The sequence below is a fragment of the Schistocerca nitens genome, chromosome 5, assembly GCF_023898315.1.
Source record: "Schistocerca nitens isolate TAMUIC-IGC-003100 chromosome 5, iqSchNite1.1, whole genome shotgun sequence".
Taxonomy (NCBI): Eukaryota; Metazoa; Arthropoda; class Insecta; order Orthoptera; family Acrididae; genus Schistocerca; species Schistocerca nitens.
In genome coordinates, this window is record NC_064618.1 from 290,394,604 (window position 1) to 290,416,824 (window position 22,221).

At 45.5% G+C, this 22,221-nt stretch overlaps 1 pseudogene; it reads left to right on the forward strand.

Annotated features, from left to right (window-relative positions):
- The first annotated feature begins 14,162 nt into the window (after window positions 1-14,162).
- On the forward strand, window positions 14,163-14,280 carry LOC126261288 (5S ribosomal RNA; annotated as a pseudogene).
- The last annotated feature ends 7,941 nt before the right edge of the window (window positions 14,281-22,221 follow it).

Genomic DNA, 22,221 nt, shown 5'->3' on the forward strand with positions numbered 1-22,221 from the left:
GAGCGATGGTTTCTAAAAGCCTACTGATTTGTGGACACATGCTTTTCCCTCTCAAGGAAACTTATTATATTCGAATTGAGAATATACACTCCTGGAAATGGAAAAAAGAACACATTGACACCGGTGTGTCAGACCCACCATACTTGCTCCGGACACTGCGAGAGGGCTGTACAAGCAATGATCACACGCACGACACAGCGGACACACCAGGAACCGCGGTGTTGGCCGTCGAATGGCGCTAGCTGCGCAGCATTTGTGCACCGCCGCCGTCAGTGTCAGCCAGTTTGCCGTGGCATACGGAGCTCCATCGCAGTCTTTAACACTGGTAGCATGCCGCGACAGCGTGGACGTGAACCGTATGTGCAGTTGACGGACTTTGAGCGAGGGCGTATAGTGGGCATGCGGGAGGCCGGGTGGACGTACCGCCGAATTGCTCAACACGTGGGGCGTGAGGTCTCCACAGTACATCGATGTTGTCGCCAGTGGTCGGCGGAAGGTGCACGTGCCCGTCGACCTGGGACCGGACCGCAGCGACGCACGGATGCACGCCAAGACCGTAGGATCCTACGCAGTGCCGTAGGGGACCGCACCGCCACTTCCCAGCAAATTAGGGACACTGTTGCTCCTGGGGTATCGGCGAGGACCATTCGCAACCGTCTCCATGAAGCTGGGCTACGGTCCCGCACACCGTTAGGCCGTCTTCCGCTCACGCCCCAACATCGTGCAGCCCGCCTCCAGTGGTGTCGCGACAGGCGTGAATGGAGGGACGAATGGAGACGTGTCGTCTTCAGCGATGAGAGTCGCTTCTGCCTTGGTGCCAATGATGGTCGTATGCGTGTTTGGCGCCGTGCAGGTGAGCGCCACAATCAGGACTGCATACGACCGAGGCACACAGGGCCAACACCCGGCATCATGGTGTGGGGAGCGATCTCCTACACTGGCCGTACACCACTGGTGATCGTCGAGGGGACACTGAATAGTGCACGGTACATCCAAACCGTCATCGAGCCCATCGTTCTTGTTGTGTCGATTCCCTAAGGTCTCGACACAATGAGTGGCTAGGTGCACGCGAAACTAACGCAGACGGGCGTAAATTCTGAAACAGGAGACTGGATGAAAACTATAAAGAAAAGAAGAGAGATTTTAATATACTTAACTTTAATGTAGTCTTGTTCTTGTTGAAATACATCTCTTGCATAGTAGTAAGCAATTAGCAATGATACACATGGCGCCTTGCTAGGTAGTAGCGATGGACTAGCTGAAGGCTATTTAATCTGTCTCTCGGCAAATGAGAGGAATACTTGGTAGGTCTAGTCGCAAGCTATGTCGTCCGTACAACTGGGGCGAGGTCATGTCCGTGTCTTGTGACCTGCCCTGTGGTGGCGCTACGTTTGCGAATACACAGTGGCGACACGCGGGTCCGACATGTACTACAGGACCGCGGCCGATTTAAGTTACCACCTAGCAAGTGTGGTGTCTAGCGGTGACACCACATTTCTACCATTCCTAGACCGGCAAGGGAACTTGCTGTTCCAACAGGACATTGCACGTCCGCATGTATCCCGTGCCACCCAACGTGCTCTAGAAGGTGTAAGTCAACTACCCTGGCCAGCAAGATCTCCGGATCTGTCCCCCATTGAGCATGTTTGGGACTGGATGAAGCGTCGTCTCACGCGGTCTGCACGTCCAGCACGAACGCTGGTCCAACTGAGGCGCCAGGTGGAAATGGCATGGCAAGCCGTTCCACAGGACTACATCCAGCATCTCTACGATCGTCTCCATGGGAGAATAGCAGCCTGCATTGCTGCGAAAGGTGGATATACACTGTACTAGTGCCGACATTGTGCATGCTCTGTTGCCTGTGTCTATGTGCCTGTGGTTCTGTCAGTGTGATCATGTGATGTATCTGACCCCAGGAATGTGTCAATAAAGTTTCCCCTTCCTGGGACAATGAATTCACGGTGTTCTTATTTCAATTTCCAGGAGTGTATTTAAGGATTCTGCCGCAAACCGATGTTACAGATATTGGTCCGTAATTTTGCGGGCCAATTCTTTTACCCTTCTTATATACAGGAGTCACCTGTGCCTTTTTTCCAGTAGTTTGGGACATTGCGCTGGGCGAGAGATTCCCGTTAAATGCAAGTTAATTAACTTCTGATTGTACAGAAGAAAAGAAAAAAAACCTGCTGCACAAGTCATTAACTGAATACAAAATGACTTTACTGATCAGTTGATGACTTCTTATCTTGCGACCTTCTCAGCTTTCTACAGACTACATACACTACTGGCCATTAAAATTGCTACACCAAGAAGAAATGCAGATGATAAACGGGTATTCATTGGACAAATATATTATACTAGAACTGACATGTGATTACAATTTCACGCAATTTGGGTGCATAGATCCTGAGAAATCAGTACCCAGAACAACCACCTCTGGCCATAATAACGGCCTTAATACGCCTGGGCATTGAGTCGAACAGAGCTTGGATGGCGTGTAGAGGTACAGCTGCCCATGCAGCTTGAACACGGTAGTACAGTTCATCAAGAGTAGTGACTGGCGTATTGTGACGAGCCAGTTGCTCGGCCACAATTGAGCAAACGTTTTCATTTGGTGAGAGATCTGGAGAATGTGCTGGCCAGGGCAGCAGTCGCCCATTTTCTGTATCCAGAAAGGCCCATACAGGACCTGCAACATGCGGTCGTGCATTATCCTGCTGACATGTAGGGTTTTGCAGGGATCGAATGAAGGGTAGAGCCACGGGTCGTAACACATCTGAAATGTAACGTCCACTGTCCAAAGCGCCGTCAATGCGAACAAGAGGTTACCGAGACGTGTAACCAATGGCACCCCATATCATCACGCCGGGTGATACGCCAGTATGGCGATGACGAAGACACGCTTCCAATGTGCGTTCACCGCGATGTCGCCAAACACGGATGCGACCATCATGATGCTGTAAACAGAACCTGGATTCATCCGAAATAATGAAGTTTTGCCATTCGTGCACCCAGGTTCGTCTTTGAGTACACCATCGCAGGCGCTCCTGTCTGTAATGCAGCGTCAGGGGTAACCGCTGCCATGGTCTCCGAGCTGATAGTCCATGTTGCTGCAAACGTCGTCGAACTGTTCGTGCAGATGGTTGTTGTCTTGCAAACGTCCCCATCTGTTGACTCAGGGATCGAGATGTGGCTGCACGAGACGTTACAGCCATGCGGATAAGATGCCTGTCATCTCGACTGCTAGTGATACGAGGCCGTTGGGATCCAGCACGGCGTTCCGTATTACCCTCCTGAACCCACCGATTCCATATCCTGCTAACAGTCATTGGATCTCGCCCAACGCGAGGAGCAATGTCGCGATACGATAAACCGCAATCGTGATAGGCTACAATCCGACCTTTATCAAAGTCGGAAACGTGATGGTACGCATTTATCCTCTTTACACGAGACATCACAAAAACGTTTCACCAGGCAACATCGGTCAGCTGCTGTTTGTGTATGAGAAATCGGTTGGAAGCTTTCGTCGTATCAGCACGTTGTAGGTGTCGCTACCGGCGCGAACCTTGTGTGAATGCTCTAAAAAGCTAATCATTTGCATATCACAGCATCTTGTTGCTGTTGGTTAAATTTCACGTCTGCAGCACGTCATCTTCGTGGTGTAGCAATTTTAATGGCCAGTAGTGTAATAATGATGCGCAGAGTAGAGATGTAGATGCCGTCCCCATTTAGGAAAGTTGTTACTGCTATACACACTGACACAAGTCTCTTGTAGCAATTCTACATCGTATCGGGTGGTCAAAAAATCGGTTGAATGTCGCTCACGAAAACTGTGTTCCTCATATCACATTTCTGTATGACCACGACTACGGTTTCTTCCTTTCGTTGAAAGTTCACGCTGCGAACCTGTGAAGTCTCGCACGCTTTCACCTGTCAGTGCTATGCACGCGATATGCTGGTAGGCGCTGCGCCTGTAGCGGCGACACAGAGGGGAGGCCGGGTCGCAATATGGCGCCCCTAATCAGAGTCATTAGGCCACTTAATGGCTACCGTGACAGGAATGCCGTTAATGGAGACGCAGCCGTGTTGCACAATTTAAACGCGCCGCATAGCGTCATTAACGCTGGCATCCGCCAATAGCGGCCGGCAGCGAGCAACAGCGGGCCAAGCGCCGACCCAGGTGCGCTCCGTCCATTCCAGCGGCGGGGTGCCGGCGCGTTTCCGATACCGCCACCCAGGCTACATCCAGGCTCAGTCTGTAGCACTGGGACCGACGTATTTTACAGTTCCTTTCCTATCTAAATTTCTGGTCATTAAAAAAAATGTAGCACTATGAAAACGACGTGCAACAAACATAAAACTCACGTGAAGTGTACTAATGGCATGAATATGCAAATTACATTATCTGATCACCTTGAGAGTTGGCAATACTCTCTTAGAATGTAAAGGTTGGCTACAGCGCGCATACACAAGCTCTGGAATCTAAGATATTGTTGTCGCGCTTCGCAGCGCACGGATTAACTAGTGGCAGTTTTGAAGCCAGTGTAGGAGCCCGCCTGCTGTGGTGCGCACGTATGTTGGGCGAGGATTCGTCGCCGAGCTGCCGTACTGCTGTGTCCGCCAGCAGCGACACAGGATTTGGTAGTGAGTTGATGTTTTTTGTAATTTGCAGCGCGCTTATTAATTTAAAGAAAAGGGTTTGTGTATGTGCGTAGCAGCAGACGGTAATTTTGATAATGATAGGAGTTGAATTCTTAAGGGAAACCATTGTTAGGGGAATAGATTAGAGCTCGCGACTTTCAACCTCTTACTGGACATAAAAACGGGCGTGTCGACCCATCGCTGACAGCCTTAACTCTGCCGCTGACACTGTCAGTGAGGTGTCCGAATGTCTGTGGAGGGATGACTGCTCGTTCTACCTCAAGCGCCGATAGCAGAGAAAGTAATGACGTTGGACGCAGGGGTCTGGAGCAGTTTCGACGTTCTGACTCATCCCAAAGGAGTTCCACTGGGTTTAGATAGGGACTCTAACAGGGTAGTCCGTTTCAGGAACGTTATTGCCCACAAACCACTGTCTCACAGGTGGTACTTATTACACAATTATCGACATCCTCTATAATGATCTTATCTAACTTCTCTGTCTGTTTTTACTTAATGTGACCTCTGTGTAACTATGCTCTTTAATGTAGCATCCATGTAAATGTTTTATTGATTACTTAGGATAATTTATATAATTGTAATTAATCTACGTATGTAATGTCAAAAGTAATGTGCTGTAAATGGTTTGTGCATTGGGAAAATAGGATTGTAACCAAGTAAAACTTGGAGTGAAGTCCCTCCGCAACGGAAATGGCTAGGCGGGAATAGAAAAGGTGGACCTGGCGCTCGAACTGCAAGGCTCCTGTGTGACGTGAGTCAGTCGGTGGCTAGCAGCCACAGAGGGCGCATCTTGTGAACTGAAAGAGGTGAGAACAAGTGGAAGATTATATAATATCGTCTCGGATGCAGAAGCAATGCGGCTTATTATTCAGCCCACAGGCGTCTCTGGATACGGATATGGAGGGCCATGTGGTCAGCACACCGCTCTCCCGGCCTAAGTCAGCCGCTACTTCTGAATCAAGTAGCTCCTCAGTTTGCCTCACAGGGGCTGAGTGCACCCCGCTTACTAACAGCGCTCTGCAGACCGGATGGTCACCCATCCAAGTGCTACCCAGCCCGACAGCCCTCAACTTCGGTGATCTGACGGGAACCGGTGTGACCACTGCGGTAAGGCCGTTGGCATTATACATTGTCACGGTCAGAAAATTAAAAATTCTTTCACAGGGTAACATTATCGTTATATTACTATTTTAATTGTAGGCAGTGGTGTTATATGCGTTGCAGCATTATGAAAGGATGTATTGTTATGCACATAAAAACAGTCATCGTCTCCAGACTGTTCCTCCTCTGTACACAGTACACAATGATGTGAAATGTGTCATATATTTTCGTATTTAGCGTTTTTTTCTTTTAAATCACAATAAGGGGATCACACTCTCCCCACAAAAAATAGCCCCATATCGTAACATCAACTCCTCTGTACTTCACTGTTGGCACTACACTTGACAGCAGGAAACGATCTTCAAGCTTTCGCCAAACTGAAACCCTTTCATAATATTCCGACAGATTATGGAGTGATTTATTTCTCTAAATCAGTAATTCACCGTTCACTGGCGTCGCACTTCTCACCCCTCAGCTTCTCTTAGCACCGACTACAGAAACATGTGGCTTACGAACATCTGCTGGACCACTGCAACAATCTATGCAAAGTCATTACGAAAGCTCGACTGCTGTTAGGACTGTGGAACTCACGAGTGATTCCTTTCGCTGATTTCATGTTACCATCCTCCGGAATGCTCGTAGGTCCCTCTGCGTCATTATACAGGGTGGTCCATTGACAGTCACCGGGCCAAACATCTCACGAGATAAGCATCAAACGAAAAAACTAAAAAGAACGAAACTAGTCTAGCTTGAAGGGGGAACCAGATGGCGCTATGGTTGGCCCGCTAGATGGCGCTGCCATAGGTCAAACGGGTATCAGCTGCGTATTTTTAAGTAGGAACCCCCATTTTTATTACATCTTCGTGTAGTACGTAAAGAAATATGAATGTTTTAGTTGGACCGCTTTTTTCGCTTTGTGTTAGATGGCGCTGTAATTGTCACAAACGTATAAGTACGTCAAAATGCCCAACGGTCGTGGTATATATGCTGCTCGCAATCCTGGACATCATCCAAATGTCCGAACCGTTCACCGGATAGTTACGTTATTTAAGAAAACAGGAAGTGTTCAGCCATATGTGAAACGTCAACCACGACCTGCGACAAATGATGATGCCCAAGTAGGTGTTTTAGTTACTGTCGCGGCTAATCCGCACATCAGCAGCAGACAAACTGCGCGAGAATCGGGAATCACAAAAACGTCGGTGTTGAGAATGCTACATCAACATCGATTGCACCCGTACCATACGAGGTGCATTCAAGTTCTAAGGCCTCCGATTTTTTTTCTAATTAACTACTCACACGAAATCGATGAAACTGGCGTTACTTCTCGACGTAATCGCCCTGCAGACGTACACATTTTTCACAACGCTGACGCCATGATTCCATGGCAGCGGCGAAGGCTTCTTTAGGAGTCCGTTTTGACCACTGGAAAATCGCTGAGGCAATAGCAGCACGGCTGGTGAATGTGCGGCCACGGAGAGTGTATTTCATTGTTGGGAAAAGCCAAAAGTCACTAGGAGGCAGGTCAGGTGAGTAGGGAGCATGAGGAATCACTTCAAACTTGTTATCACGAAGAAACTGTTGCGTAACGTTAGCTCGATGTGCGGGTGCATTGTCTTGGTGAAACAGCACACACGCAGCCCTTCCCGGACGTTTTTGTTGCAGTGCAGGAAGGAATTTGTTCTTCAAAACATTTTCGTAGGATGCACCTGTTGCCGTAGTGCCCTTTGGAACGCAATGGGTAAGGATTACGCCCTCGCTGTCCCAGAACATGGACACCATCATTTTTTCAGCACTGGCGGTTACCCGAAATTTTGTTGGTGGCGGTGAATCTGTGTGCTTCCATTGAGCTGACTGGCGCTTTGTTTCTGGATTGAAAAATGACATCCACGTCTCATCCATTGTCACAACAGACGAAAAGAAAGTCCCATTCATGCTGTCGTTGCGCGTCAACATTGCTTGGCAACATGCCACACAGGCAGCCATGTGTCCGTCTGTCAGCATTCGTGGCACCCACCTGGATGACACTTTTCGCATTTTCAGGTCGTCATGCAGGATTGTGTGCACAGAACCCACAGAAATGCCAACTCTGGAGGCGATCTGTTCAACAGTCATTCGGCGATCCCCCAAAACAATTCTCTCCACTTTCTCGATCATGTCGTCAGACCGGCTTGTGCGAGCCCGAGGTTGTTTCGGTTTGTTGTCACACGATGTTCTGCCTTCATTAAACTGTCGCACCCATGAACGCACTTTCGACACATCCATAACTCCATCACCACATGTCTCCTTCAAATGTCGATGAATTTCAATTGGTTTCACACCACGCAAATTCAGAAAACGAATGATTGCACGCTGTTCAAGTAAGGAAAACGTCGCCATTTTAAGTATTTAAAACAGTTCTCATTCTCGCCGCTGGCGGTAAAATTCCATCTGCCGTACGGTGCTGCCATCTCTGGGACGTATTGACAATGAACTCGGCCTCATTTTAAAACAATGCGCATGTTTCTATCTCTTTCCAGTCCGGAGAAAAAAAATCGGAGGCCTTAGAACTTGAATGCACCTCGTATTTCTATGCACCAGGAAATGCATAGCGACGACTATGAACGTCGTGTACAGTTCTGCCACTAGGCACAAGAGAAATTACGGGACTATGACAGATTTTTTGCGCGCGTTCTATTAAGCGACGAAGCGTCATTCACCAACAGCGGTAACGTAAACCGCCATAATATGCACTATTGGGCAACCGAAAATCCACGATGGCTGCGACAAGTGGAACATCAGCGACCTTGGCGGGTTAATGTATGGTGCGGCACTATTGGAGGAAGGATAACTGGTCCCCATTTTATCGATGGCAATCTAAATGGTGCAATGTATGCTGATTTCCTACGTAATGTTCTACCGATGTTACTACAAGATGTTTCACTGCATGGCAGAATGGCGATGTACTTCCAACATAATGGATGTCCGGCACATAGCTCGCGTGCGGTTGAAGCGGTATTGAATAGCATATTTCATGATAGGTGGATTGATCGTCGAAGCACCATACCATGCCCGCACGTTCACCGGAACTGACGTCCCCGGATTTATTTCTGTGGGGAAAGTTGAAGGATATTTGCTATCGTGATCCACCGACAACACCTGGCGACATGCGTCAGCGCATTGTCAATGCATGTGCGAACATTACGGAAGGCGAACTACTCGCTGTTGAGAGGAATGTCGTTACACGTATTGCCAAATGCATTGAGGTTGACGGACATCATTTTGAGCATTTATTGCATAAATGTGGTATTTACAGGTAATCACGCTGTAACAGCATGCGTTCTCATAAATGATAAGTTCACAAAGGTACATGTATCACATTGGAACAACCAAAATAAAATGCTCAAACGTACCTACGTTCTGTATTTTAATTAAAAAAACCTACCTGTTACCAACTGTTAGTATAAAATTGTGAGCCATATGTTTGTGACTATTACAGCGTCAGCTATCACAAAGCGAAAAAAGTGGTCCAACTAAAACATTCATATTTCTTTACGTGCTACACGAATATGTAATAAAAATGGGGGTTTCTATTTAAAAAACACATTTGATATTCGTTTGACCTATGGCAGCGCCATCTAGCGGGCCAACCCTAGCGCCATCTGGTTTCCCCCTTCAAGCTAGACAAGTTTCGTTCTTTGCAGTTTTTTCGTTTGACGCTTATTTTGTGAGATATTTGGTCCGGTCATGATCAAAGGACCACCCTGTATAATGTCCACCTAGTCTTGGTTTAGCTGTGCTTGTTCCTTTCGTTTGCATTTCAAAATCACATAACCAACATTCGACTTGAGCAGCTGTAGAAACATTGAACCGTCCCTGATGAATTTATTACACAAGTGACATGTAATGACAAGTAGTTCACATCGAAGTCAATTACCTCTCCTTACTGACCCATCCTGATGTTACTGCTTCTCTCCTGACAACACAGTACTCCCTGCCTTCTTCTTACACTGGCGGATCTGCCTCTCGAGACATTAAGCGTTCAGTTCCTCATTACGTAGTGCGTCCGGATGCTTTTAATCAGATAGTATGTTAGCATTTTAGCACTACCACACAAAGCAGATAGGAATAGCGCCATCTACACCATGCACGCAAGGAAACATTACGCAGTGGCTTGTTTTGTATGCCGTATCAAGCCTAGACGACAGCTTCTACAACATACAAACTGTATTAGTCTGAAAGGCGTCAGGCAATCCAATCTTATATAATTTTGGTGGTTTTTCCATCAGTTTCAGCAGAATGTCTTTCCTGTGCCAGCGCTTGCTAGCGTTTTCCAGACATATTTTCCGTACCAGGAAGGAAGATGACTCTGGTAAAATGAATTTATGTGTAGTTATTCTGAGATTAATTACAACTGATCGTCAGTACGACATGTACCTATTACCAACAGTCCCAAATATGGATACTTGCTCATTTTAAATGAATGTGGCGCAACAACAAACACACGCGAGGCAAATTCAGGTGGAGGCTCTCAGTTTAGCGATGCTTTAGCAACCCGGTAAGGCAGTTGAATTATTTCCGAAGCCAGAACGACTTTATGACTCCAGACGATGCCACCCGTCTCTAGGCGTGGGTATGCGTTGTTGGCCATTTTGTGTCAGGCCGTCGGGCGCCGTATTCAAAATTTCGGCCGTTGAACGCAATGGAATATTTTAGACAGAGACAAATGGGCGTTACTTCTTCTGTCTTCTGACTGAAGGGAACGCCTGTTGTTTCTAAAAGAAGCAGTCTGGGGATCGTTCAATATGCCACACCAAGTTTTGTCGCTCACTGCGTGCAGAGGTGAGGAAGCTCAAGTTTGAGAGAGAACTTACCGGTACGTCAGGCAGAGCAGTCGTAGCAGGCAGCCGCTGCTCCGCAGTCTAGTAAGCAGTGATTTTTAGACGGGAATTAGATCGAATTCGAGTTAGGATACCCCGTAACGATGCAGCTCCATCGTTGGGGGCAGTTTTCAGAATCGTCTTTATCTAAATTCAGATGGAAACTAATTCGGCGTTCGATCGGTTACGAAGCACTTCATGCATCGTGTGACCACTTGATTATCGTAGTCGTTCTCGTTGTGAGCCTCGAGATGGTTTCCATGGTTCATTCAGCAATGGAAAGTGGTGAATTTTACTTTCAAACCTTTGTCTGTGAGTACTTGTGCGTCCATGCTGCGCCCTTACACATTCGTCCTTTTTCTAACAAATGATCGGTGCGTCAGCACTGTTTGTTCGTATGGAATCATGTGTTTAATATTTTTATGTGTGTTCCAAGTAAATATAGTCTTGGGTGTGTATTCCACTTGGAAAATAAATTTAATAATGCAGCTACTAAGTCTGTTTAACTTCTTTAGAAGTGTACGCCACCACATGTTTAGCGTCCTGTACCCTGCGAGAGAATACTGCTTAACACGCAAAAAAAAAAAAAAATAAATAAATAAATAAATAAAATAAAATAAAATAAAAATGCGTGATCCCTGATCGGCCCTTCTGGAGTTCAGTAATTAACATACTATTGCACAGGCAAGTGCTCTACCATCTGAGCTACCGAGGCACGACTCACGCCCGGTCCTCACAGCTTTACTTCTGCCAGTATCTCGTCTCCTACCTTCCAAACTGTACAGAAGCTCTCCTGCGAAACTTGCAAAACTAGCACTCCTGAAAGAAAGGATATTGCGGAGACATGGCTTAGCCACAGCCTGGGGGATCTTTCCAGAATGCAGCGGAGTGTGCGCTGATATGAAACTTCCTGGCAGATTAAAACTGTGTGCCCGACCGAGGCTCGAACTCGGGACCTTTGCCTTTCGCGGGCAAGTGCTCTACCACCAGGAAGTATCATATCAGCGCACACTCCGCTGCAGAGTGAAAATCTCATTCTGGAAACATCCCCCAGGCTGTGGCTAAGCCATGTCTCCGCAGTATCCTTTCTTTCAGGAGTGCTAGTTCTGCAAGTTTCGCAGGAGAGCTTCTGTAAAGTTTGGAAGGTAGGAGACGAGATACTGGCAGAAGTAAAGCTGTGAGGACCGGGCGTGAGTCGTGCGTCGGTAGCTCAGATGGTAGAGCACTTGCCCGCGAAAGGCAAAGGTCCCGAGTTCGAGTCTCGGTCGGGCACACAGTTTTAATCTGCCAGGAAGTTTCATATCAGCGCACACTCCGCTGCAGAGTGAAAATCTCATTCTGGATACTATTGGACAGTTTTCTCCGTAGGTTAAAGAATAGGGCTGATGATCAATTCAAATTTTAAGGAACTTCAGGCAGCTTGGCACTCAGGGACAAATAAATAGTATTAATCAGAGAGCTTGTTCACAGTTTGCGCTCCGCTAACCAGAGTCTTAATCAGAGAGCTTGTTCACAGTTTGCGCTCAGCTAACCAAAGTCCTTGGTGTAAGGCTAAATGAACAACTTTTATCATAAGAGAAGGCCGCTATGAAGATTAGTGTAAGTAAAATAAATAGTCATCTTTAGAAGACGTCCACGTTCGTATGTGGAACGATAATACATAATACAATCGAAGAACACTATAACAACTGTTCAAATGTTTATAGTTCTTATAATGAATAAATGTTCTACACAGTAATGTTCTCAGACTAATATGACAATCAATTATCGTTTAACTCTGAACTTTAGTTCACTATTCTGACTAACTGCGTCTCAACCACAATGAGGTTGCTATAAGAGTGGGTGAGCGTCAATGCGCTTTGACGTCAGTAAACTCCCAGCAGCGGTGGCGTACGTAACATCTTGAGGGTGTGTCTTCGACGATGTCTCTCGTTTATGACTGCGTCTGGCAATGACTTTCTTTAGCTTGTGATTCCGTCATAAGGTACCAACTTTATACTGGATAGGGCTGGACAAACGATACTCGCGTTCGAACGAGCTCCAGATTTCCAGATGCACCACAACATTCGATACAGTATCGAGCTGGTTCGAACAATCACGTGACATTCGGCTCGCGCTGCGCGGGTGCAAGGGACGCTCAAGAAACTATGAACTAGCTACAACAAGAAGCTATGGCTCCGTTTAAAACTTCATAATTTCGTGAAACACTGGAGCAAAGAGCATTAAATCCTACCACCGAACGAACTCGTATAGTATCTCAACAAAATTACAATGAGTTCTCATATAGCACCGTTATATATGGATATAGACATTTATGGTGATTTTTCGGTAAAGGCAACAGACAAAGACGAAAATGTTGTCCTCCAAAAAAACAATACTTGACTCGACCTAGTATCACATTTTATTTGTTTGTGAGAGACGGTAATGATTTACGAAGTACATTGCAAATGAGCAATTCAATCCCTGCTCACAAACTTGAGTAACAGATAAAAACGTTACCAGATTTTAATCAGTTTGAAAACAAGACGGCAACTTTAAGATCAAACAATCAAGACAACTAATTAGGAATTGAATGCCTTACAAACGAAAAAGTGAGCAATTTTTATCGCGAGAATGAATTGCATCGGTAAGACCCGTCTTGGAAGTAGTACCATCAATCACTAGATCGAAGAAACTTTGAGAATTGGACAGAATCATGTCTGCCATCTTTTATTTATTAGTTGCCGTTGTTGCGCATGACCTGCACCTTAGAACATGTTACAGATCATGTTTCACAATTATTTTTATTGTTAAAATCCATAGTGCGAATAAAAATGCTAAGAGAGTTTGTTGCGATAGTACCAATAAAAGTCACTAGATCGGAGGGCGATCTAAAGATCTAGCAGAACCTTAGGCTTCCCGAATTGTGTCTTAAACTGTTCGAACAGTTCGAGTCGAGTTCAAACACAGCCTGAATCCTGGATCCTCACTCTTCGAATGATACCATAGGTTCCTCACTCAGAAATCTCATTTGAATGCTTGTTGTTTTCTGAAAAAATATGAAGGAGAAATGTCTACCAGCACGTGTCGGGTTTGGATAGTGGCAGGATCGTCGCGTATCGAAATTCTGACTTTCCGTTCGGCGATAATGCTGCCACTTTGGTCAGGATGTCACGACAGTCATGCGGATATGGAATCAATAGGTTTAGGAAAGGAACGCTCATTTCCATGCAGGATCTTGAGATGATTGACGTACACATACTATTTCTTCACCATGTCAGCCAATTGACCTAACCGTGTAAGTCGTTAATAACTTACGTTCGCAAGGATATTAGCAAAGTTGATGCTATATGTTGGGCGGTTCGGTCATTTAATGCTCTTAGCAGCTACGTAACTCATATCTCTCAGCTAAAGTCACGTAATTGTCCAAAGTTATGGCATCTTTTCACTTTTGAAAACTATAGATCACCTAGAAATTGATCGTGGGTGTTAATACTGTCTCCAGCACTCAAAGTCACTTCATCGTAGTCCACTTTCCTTTTTCTCACCCTCACTCAATGACTGGCTAACGGCCTTGCCGCAATGGTAACACCGGTTCCCGTCAGATCACCGAAGTTAAGCACTGTCGGGCTGGGCTAGTACTTGGATGGGTGACCATCTTGTCTGCCGATCGCTGTTGGCAAGAAGAGTGCTCTCAGCCCTTGTGATGCACACATACTTGACTGAGAAGTGGAGACTGCCGTCTCCTAAACTGACATACAGCCGGGAGAGCGGTGTGCTGACCACATGCCGCTCCATATCCGCGTCCAGAGACGCCTGTGGGCGTAGGATTACACGGCGGCCGATCGGTACCATTGGGCCTTCATAGTCTGTTCGGGCGGAATTTAGTTTCACTCAGTGATTCGGCTTCTCTTCAACAACATGATCTGGATGAGATTTAACGCAATGCGCATATAGCACAAACACTCTTGCAACAAATAACTTTTCAATATGGTTATAAAATTTCCACTAATAACATCCCCTGTTCGGTTTTATTAGTTCTTCACAACACTTTTGTATCGTGAATGTAATAACAGAATGATGTGTTGGCAGAAGAGCCAACACCGTGTTGCTAGAGGAGGCCGAAATGCACGCGTTTAAGCTCACGCAGACTGGCGTGAGGTCTGGAACAGTTAAAGGAGTTGAGTCTAATAAGAAAAGAACGTAGTTCTTGGAATACTTAACTTTAATCCATAATTGGAGAACATCGCTCTGGATGATACATTAATTACAATCTCAATATAAACTGGTAATGGCGCCTTGCTAGGTCGTAGCAAATGACGTAGCTGAAGGCTATGCTAACTATCGTCTCGGCAAATGAGAGCGTATTTGTCATTGATCCATCTCTGCCAAAGTCTGCTGTCCAACTGGGGCGAGTGCTAGGACGTCTCTCTAGACCTGCCGTGTGGCGGCGCTCGGTCTGCAATCACTGACAGCGGCGACACGCGGGTCCGACGTATACTAACGGACCGCGGCCGATTTAAAGGCTACCACCTAGCAAGTGTGGTGTCTGGCGGTGACACCACACAGAAACTCTCGTTGCTAACACGTAATGAATGTGACTTAATGCTCTGAAGACTACCAGGCAACAACTGATACATAAATTAAGATCATACAAAGCTATTCCTCTGTTTTTCTTTCTACAATTCAAAAGAGTATCTTTTTTAATAACAATAAAAGGCCAAAATTCCGACGACAACGTCTTTCGGCTTGGCACGGCCGACAGCTTCACGCGTATGGTGACCAACGTCCAGTGACGCCGTACCTCGTTGTAGCAAGTCCGCCGCAGTTGGTCCCACGTAACAGAAGGAAATAACAACGCCCAGTAAATAACATGAAACTATAGGTATCATAAATATACTCATTTTTTATATTATTAGTCGATACAGCTTAACTACCTTTCCTTTGATATCAGTAATACATACTTAATATATCAAGAGTTCTTATCAAAAACCATGCATCGAACCGCGTCACTGAAGGAAGGTATGCTATATCCTCCGACGAATGTCAGCAGAATCTCGATGGTCGCAAGCGACTAGCTACCAGCAGGACTGTTATACTTTTCACTTGACTGTGCTGGGTAGCACAGCCTCGTAACATTCCTTGAATTATGAAAAGAGCTAGTTTTCAACGAGACAAATATTCTCACTTAGTATGACGATGTCTGGAGTGCCACGGGCTGTCAGCCCAGCGACCATTGTTGGTGCTTCCCTTGGCACAGCAGCCGCGAGCGAACAACAACATTGGTTACAAGGGAGGTTGTGTGTACAGCATCACGATCGACGTATCTGTATGTGCAGTCTCCGAGCAGAACGAACGTTGTAAGTTTGCATTCGTCATCGTCATACAGACCCAGCACCTGCCGGAATGCTTTGTGCTGCTATTGGGACACAGCAAGATCGCATAGCCGGTAATTTGGACACTGGCCGTTATATTTATGCTATCTTAAGTCCGGTGGCTGTACCTTGCATTCGAGGTGTCTGTGAAGCTATGTCACCAAGATGTACCAAGACTGCATGGTAATAATGATGTGGTGGCCTTCGTCCACACAGTGTTTGACTGTTGCCGTTGTCAACAAGATTTCCGGAGATCTCACCCACTGAAAACATCTGGTCACCTATTGCCGAGAGATTGGCACGCCAACACCCGCCAGCTACTGTCACTGATGAACACTAGCCTAGAGTTGAAGCAGCATAGAATTACACTGTTGTTTGTCACCGAAGCTCAGTACGACTGGACGTCCAGATAGCTTTGAGTAATTATTAAGTACCAGATCTGGAAGCTCTGTATACTTAATTTCTCATCCCGTATACCCCTATATTATTTACGTCTCGTATACAGTTGAAAGATGTACGTTTATTTTATATATTTCATTAGAGTTTCTCCACTCAACCAGGTATGGTCTTTTAACATTTTTATGTAAAATTCAGAGGATTGGCCGCTCGCTGAGGCAGGATAGACGTTCTGCGGCAGTTCCGACGACGGAGTATATCGTCTTTCTCTCTTCTTTAGTTTTTAAATGTTTTGATTTTAATGTAAGATGTGTGGCCGGGATTGTTTGGGAAGAGGTAAATGCGGCTTACTTGTAGTCCGACGATAATCACATGTAGGCCGACGATAATCAAAGTTTCTACGCGGACAAAAATATCACTAAAATGGGTCCAGTTTTGGTTTAATTACGTTATCCAAACTCGCGGATAATTCAAAGATAATAAGAAGTAGCATGAAACTATTATTGTTATTGCCCGATAAATAAATTGTTGCGAAGAAAGAGGCAATATAACCACCTACGTAGAGTAAGGATTTTAAACCGAGATAAATAATTTCATTTATATCGCACTGGCTTCCGTTCGGGTAAGCATTTACTTGACAGAAATAAATTTAATTGCAAACTCAGAGATATCGTTAAGCAAATCAAGCAAATCTAAGTCTTGTTACCTACTGCACTTAAATTTATCTATGTAATTCCGTAAAAATTCTGATAAAATGAACTTGGTAAATATTAATACTTGAAAATTATCAGTATTCAAAGTATTGATTACGTAATACTTAATATTTTAGTTATATTCCACGTAATGGATGCCAGTGCGTCATTACGACAAAAGAAAGCCAGATGGGCTATCTTCTACAAAACTCACTCGAAGTAATTATTTCCACTTAAATATTTCCAAGGGGGGGAGCCGATTTGAATAAAAACAGGTGAAATTCACTTTTCACAATATATTGTAACAGGAAACACGTACATCAAATGCTTAGTGCTTCAAGACAAGCAAAGTGACTTAATTCTTCAACAGCAACGACAAAAAAGGATTAGATCTTTGAACCAGGTCTTTTTAACATTAATGAGACAGAATTTCCATGATTACGAAGAACGTCTTTACATTTTATAGTTATTCTTTGACACCAAAAATACATGTTTTATAAGTATTTTAACACAAAAAATATCATATTAACGAGTTGTAGGTTTTATAATTATCTGTCGTATTAGCTACGATGTTTATCGATGGAAATACACTCAGTTTTGTACTTACTTTAAGCTTCACATTTACACGTCTGGTATAGGTTTAGTTTAATTTTCATAGGGCTTCCCAGGAGACGTCACAAGACTACGATGCTGGTGCAGGCACGAGTGTTTCAGAGCACACCGTTCGGGGACATTGCTGAACATGCGACTCCACAGCAAATGACTCCTACACTTGTGATCAAAAGTATACGGACACCTGGCTGAAAATGACTTACAAGTTCGTGGCGCCCTCCATAGGTAGTGCTGGAATTCAGTATGGTGTTGGTTCACCCTTAGCCTTGATGACAGCTTCTACACTCTCAGACCATTTCTTGGGAAATGGAAGCCCATTCTTCACGGAGTGCTGCACTGAGGAGAGGTATCGATGTCAGTCATTGAGGCCTGGCACGAAGTAGTCGTTCCAAAACATCCCAGATGTATTCTATAGGATTCAGGTCAGGACTCTGAGCAGGCCAGTCCATTATAGGTATGTTATTGTCGTGTAACTACTGCGCCAAAGGCCGTGCATTATGAACAGGTACTCCATCGTGTTGAAAGATGCAATCGCCATACCCGAATTTCTTTTCAACAGGGGAAGCAAGAAGGTGCTTTGAACATCAATGTAGGCCTGTGCTGTGATAGTGCCATGCAAAACAAGGGGTGCAAGCCCCCTCCATGAAAAACACAACACCATAACACCACCGCCTCCGAATTTTAATGTTGGCACTATACACACTGGCAGATAACGTTCACCGGGCATTCGCCATACCCACACCATAACAATGGATTGCCACATTGTGTACCGTGATTCGTCACTTCACACAACGTTTTTCCACTGTTCAATCATCCAATGTTTACGCTTCTTACACCAAGCAAGGCGTCGTTTGGCATTTACCGATGTGATGTGTGGCTTATGAGCAGCCGCTCGACCGTGAAATCCAAGTTTTATCACCTCCAGCCTGTCGTAGTACTTGCAGTGGACCCTGATGCAGTTTGGAATTCCTGTGTAATGGTCTGGATATATGTCTGCCTATTACACATTACGACCCTCTTCAACTGTCGGCAGTCTCTGTCAGTCAACAGACGAGGTCGGTCTGTACGCTTTAGTGCTTCACGTTTCCACTTCACTATCACATCGGAAACAGTGGACTTAGGGATATTTAGGAATGTGAAAATCTCGGTTACAGACGTATCACACAACTGACACATAATCACCTGAAGCCGGCCGGAGTGTCCGAGCGGTTCTAGGCGCTTCAGTCTGGAACCGCGCGACCGCGACGGTCGCAGGTTCGTATCCTGCCTCGGGCATGCATGTGTGTGATGTCCTTAGGTTAGTTAAGTTTAAGTAGGTCTAAGTACTAGGGGATTGATGACCTCAGATGTTAAGTCCCATAGTACTCAGAGCCATTTTAATCACCTGACCACGTTCGAAGTCCGTGAGTTCCGCGGTCCGCCCCATTCTGCTATGTCACGATTTCTAATGACTATTGAGGTCGCTGATATGGATTATGCCTTACCTGGCAGTAAGTGGTAGCACAATGCACCTTATATGAAAAACGTTGCTTTTAGGTGTGTTCAGATACTTTTGATCACATGGTGTATCTGTTACCATATCGACCCAACGACGCAGTCAGTTACGATTGCACTGGGTGCAGAATAATCGAGATTTGTCAAGAGATCAATGTTAACACGTCGCCCAGTCGGATGAATCACGTTTCTTGTTTCGTCAGGTTAATGGTCCTGTCTGCACACGCCGTCACCCAGGCGAACATCTGCTTGAAACATACACCTTGATACGGTCGCAGGACAACGGGTGCAGTATTTGCCAATGGGGGCGTTCACCTAGGCGTCCATTTTACCTGTGGTAGTAATAGAAAGCTCCACGACAATTGTGGACTACGTGAACATTATTGCTGACCACCTGCATCCCGTCGAGATTGATGTCTTCCCGAACATTGTCCGTGACCAAGGCCGGATTCGCGCAACAGGAGTTTGAGGGCCATGACAGTGAATTCACGTTGATGAATGGCCACCAAATTTGTCTGACCAGAACATGGCGGATGAGCAATTGCACCACATAATTCGACTGAGATGTACCCATGATGTGTACAACATGTCACATGAACGTACATTTATACAGACGTGCATTTTTACTATACGAGGTGCATTCAACTTCTAAGGCCTCCGATTTTTTTTCTCCGGACTGGAAAGAGATAGAAACATGCGCATTGTTTTAAAATGAGGCCGCGTTCATTGTCAATACGTCCCAGAGATGGTAGCACCGTACGGCAGATGGAATTTTACCGACAGCGGTGAGAATGAGAACTGTTTTAAATACTTAAAATGGCGACGTATTCCTTACTAAAATAGCGTGTAATCATTCGTTTTCTGAATTTGTGTGGTGTGAAACCAATTGAAATTCATCGACAGTTGAAGGAGACATGTGGTGATGGAGTTATGGATGTGTCGAAAGTGCGTTCGTGGGTGCGACAGTTTAATGAAGGCAGAACATCGTCTGACAACAAACCGAAACAACCTCGGGCTCGCACAAGCCGGTCTGACGACATGATCGAGAAAGTGGAGAGAATTGTTTTGGGGGATCGCCGAATGACTGTTGAACAGATCGCCTCCAGAGTTGGCATTTCTGTGGGTTCTGTGCACACAATCCTGCATGACGACCTGAAAATGCGAAAAGTGTCATCCAGGTGGGTACCACGAATGCTGACGGACGACCACATGGCTGCCCGTGTGGCATGTTGCCAAGCAATGTTGACGCGCAACGACAGCATGAATGGGACTTTCTTTTCGTCTGTGGTGACAATGGATGAGACGTGGATGCCATTTTTCAATCCAGAAACAAAGCGCCAGTCAGCTCAATGGAAGCACACAGATTCACCGCCACCAACAAAATTTCGGGTAACCGCGAGTGCTGAAAAAATTATTGTGTCCATGTTCTGGGACAGCGAGGGCGTAATCCTTACCCATTGCGTTCCAAAGGGCACTACGGTAACAGGTGCATCCTACGAAAATGTTTTGAAGAACAAATTCCTTCCTGCACTGCAACAAAAACGTCCGGGAAGGGCTGCGTGTGTGCTGTTTCACCAAGATAACGCACCCGCACTTCGAGCTAACGTTACGCAACAGTTTCTTCGTGATAACAACTTTGAAGTGATTCCTCGTGCTCCCTACTTACCTGACCTGGCTCCTAGTGACTTTTGGCCTTTCCCAACAATGGAAGACACTCTCCGTGGCCGCACATTCACCAGCCGTGCTGCTATTGCCTCAGCGATTTTCCAATGGTCAAAACGGACTCCTAAAGAAGCCTTCGCCGCTGCCATGGAATCATGGCGTCAGCGTTGTGAAAAATGTGTACGTCTGCAGGGCGATTACGTCGAGAAGTAACGCCAGTTTCATCGATTTCGGGTGAGTAGTAAATTAGAAAAAACATCGGAGGCCTTAGAACTTGAATGAACCTCGTATATCGTGCATTTTAAGACCTAACAAGACTCAGCACTGTGCTACATGTGTGAACATGCCCATTTGCGCAAGGTGCTTTTTATCTGTACATGGATTTACTTTTCACAAACCTATGTATAATGTGGTATACATTCACCGCCATAATGGCAACAAGGCATGAACGATAAACTCATCATGAAAGACGATTTATAATCGAAAAAATTTTTTAAGACGAGAAGATAACAGCTGTCGAAACTGATCGTCAATTATATATGTTAATTAATGTGATCTCGGCTATAAAAAGCTTTTTCTAGTTAAATATAAATTGCTCCTTCCATCTGCTACATATGAGAAATTTCAGTCATGTTGTGGAAAGAACTGCAGAAAGTCACAATTCGTCGAAATACACTGGCCGTTAAGATAACATCTTAGAGAGTGGAGTGCGAACATAAGTTTGCGGTACCTTTGAAGACTGTGAGGTACCGAAACTGCACTCAGGTCTTGCAAAATCCGAATGTTTAACGAAGTGTAAAAATGTTTACGAGTGATTAACATGGATAACTCGAAAGTGAGAGTCAGAAATATGGCAGTGCTTACCGATGTCCACCCTTATTGGTCAGCACACGAACGTAGGCAGACCGAGGGAGAGAGTAGGGCACAGATTTGGAGCGCCAAGCGTAATGAATTTTGTTACTGGTTAACTATCTGAAATGAGAGTAAGGGAGGGAGATGTGCAACAACTTCTTACGGGTCAGCACTCACAATATGTATCAATCAACCAATCAAAATTATGCAGTGCCAAAAAACGTGGAGAGCCGATTCTTTCTTGCTAGAAGCGGACAGCAGGAAGTCACTTCTCAGACAGGTGACTTCTCGGACAGACTTCACCTCTGGGTGGTCCCGGCGGAGGTTCGAGTCCTCCCTCGGGTATGGGTGTTTGTGTTTGTCCTTAAGATAATTTAGGTTATGTAGAGTGTAAGCTTAGGCACTGATGACCTTAGCAGTTAAGTCCCATAAGATTTCACACACATTTGAACATTTTTTTTTCACCTCTGTCAACTTTCCAGGCTCGCCTGTGACGAGAAGCTCTCATCCGGCTGAGCTGAACGTACAAGAAACCCCTTG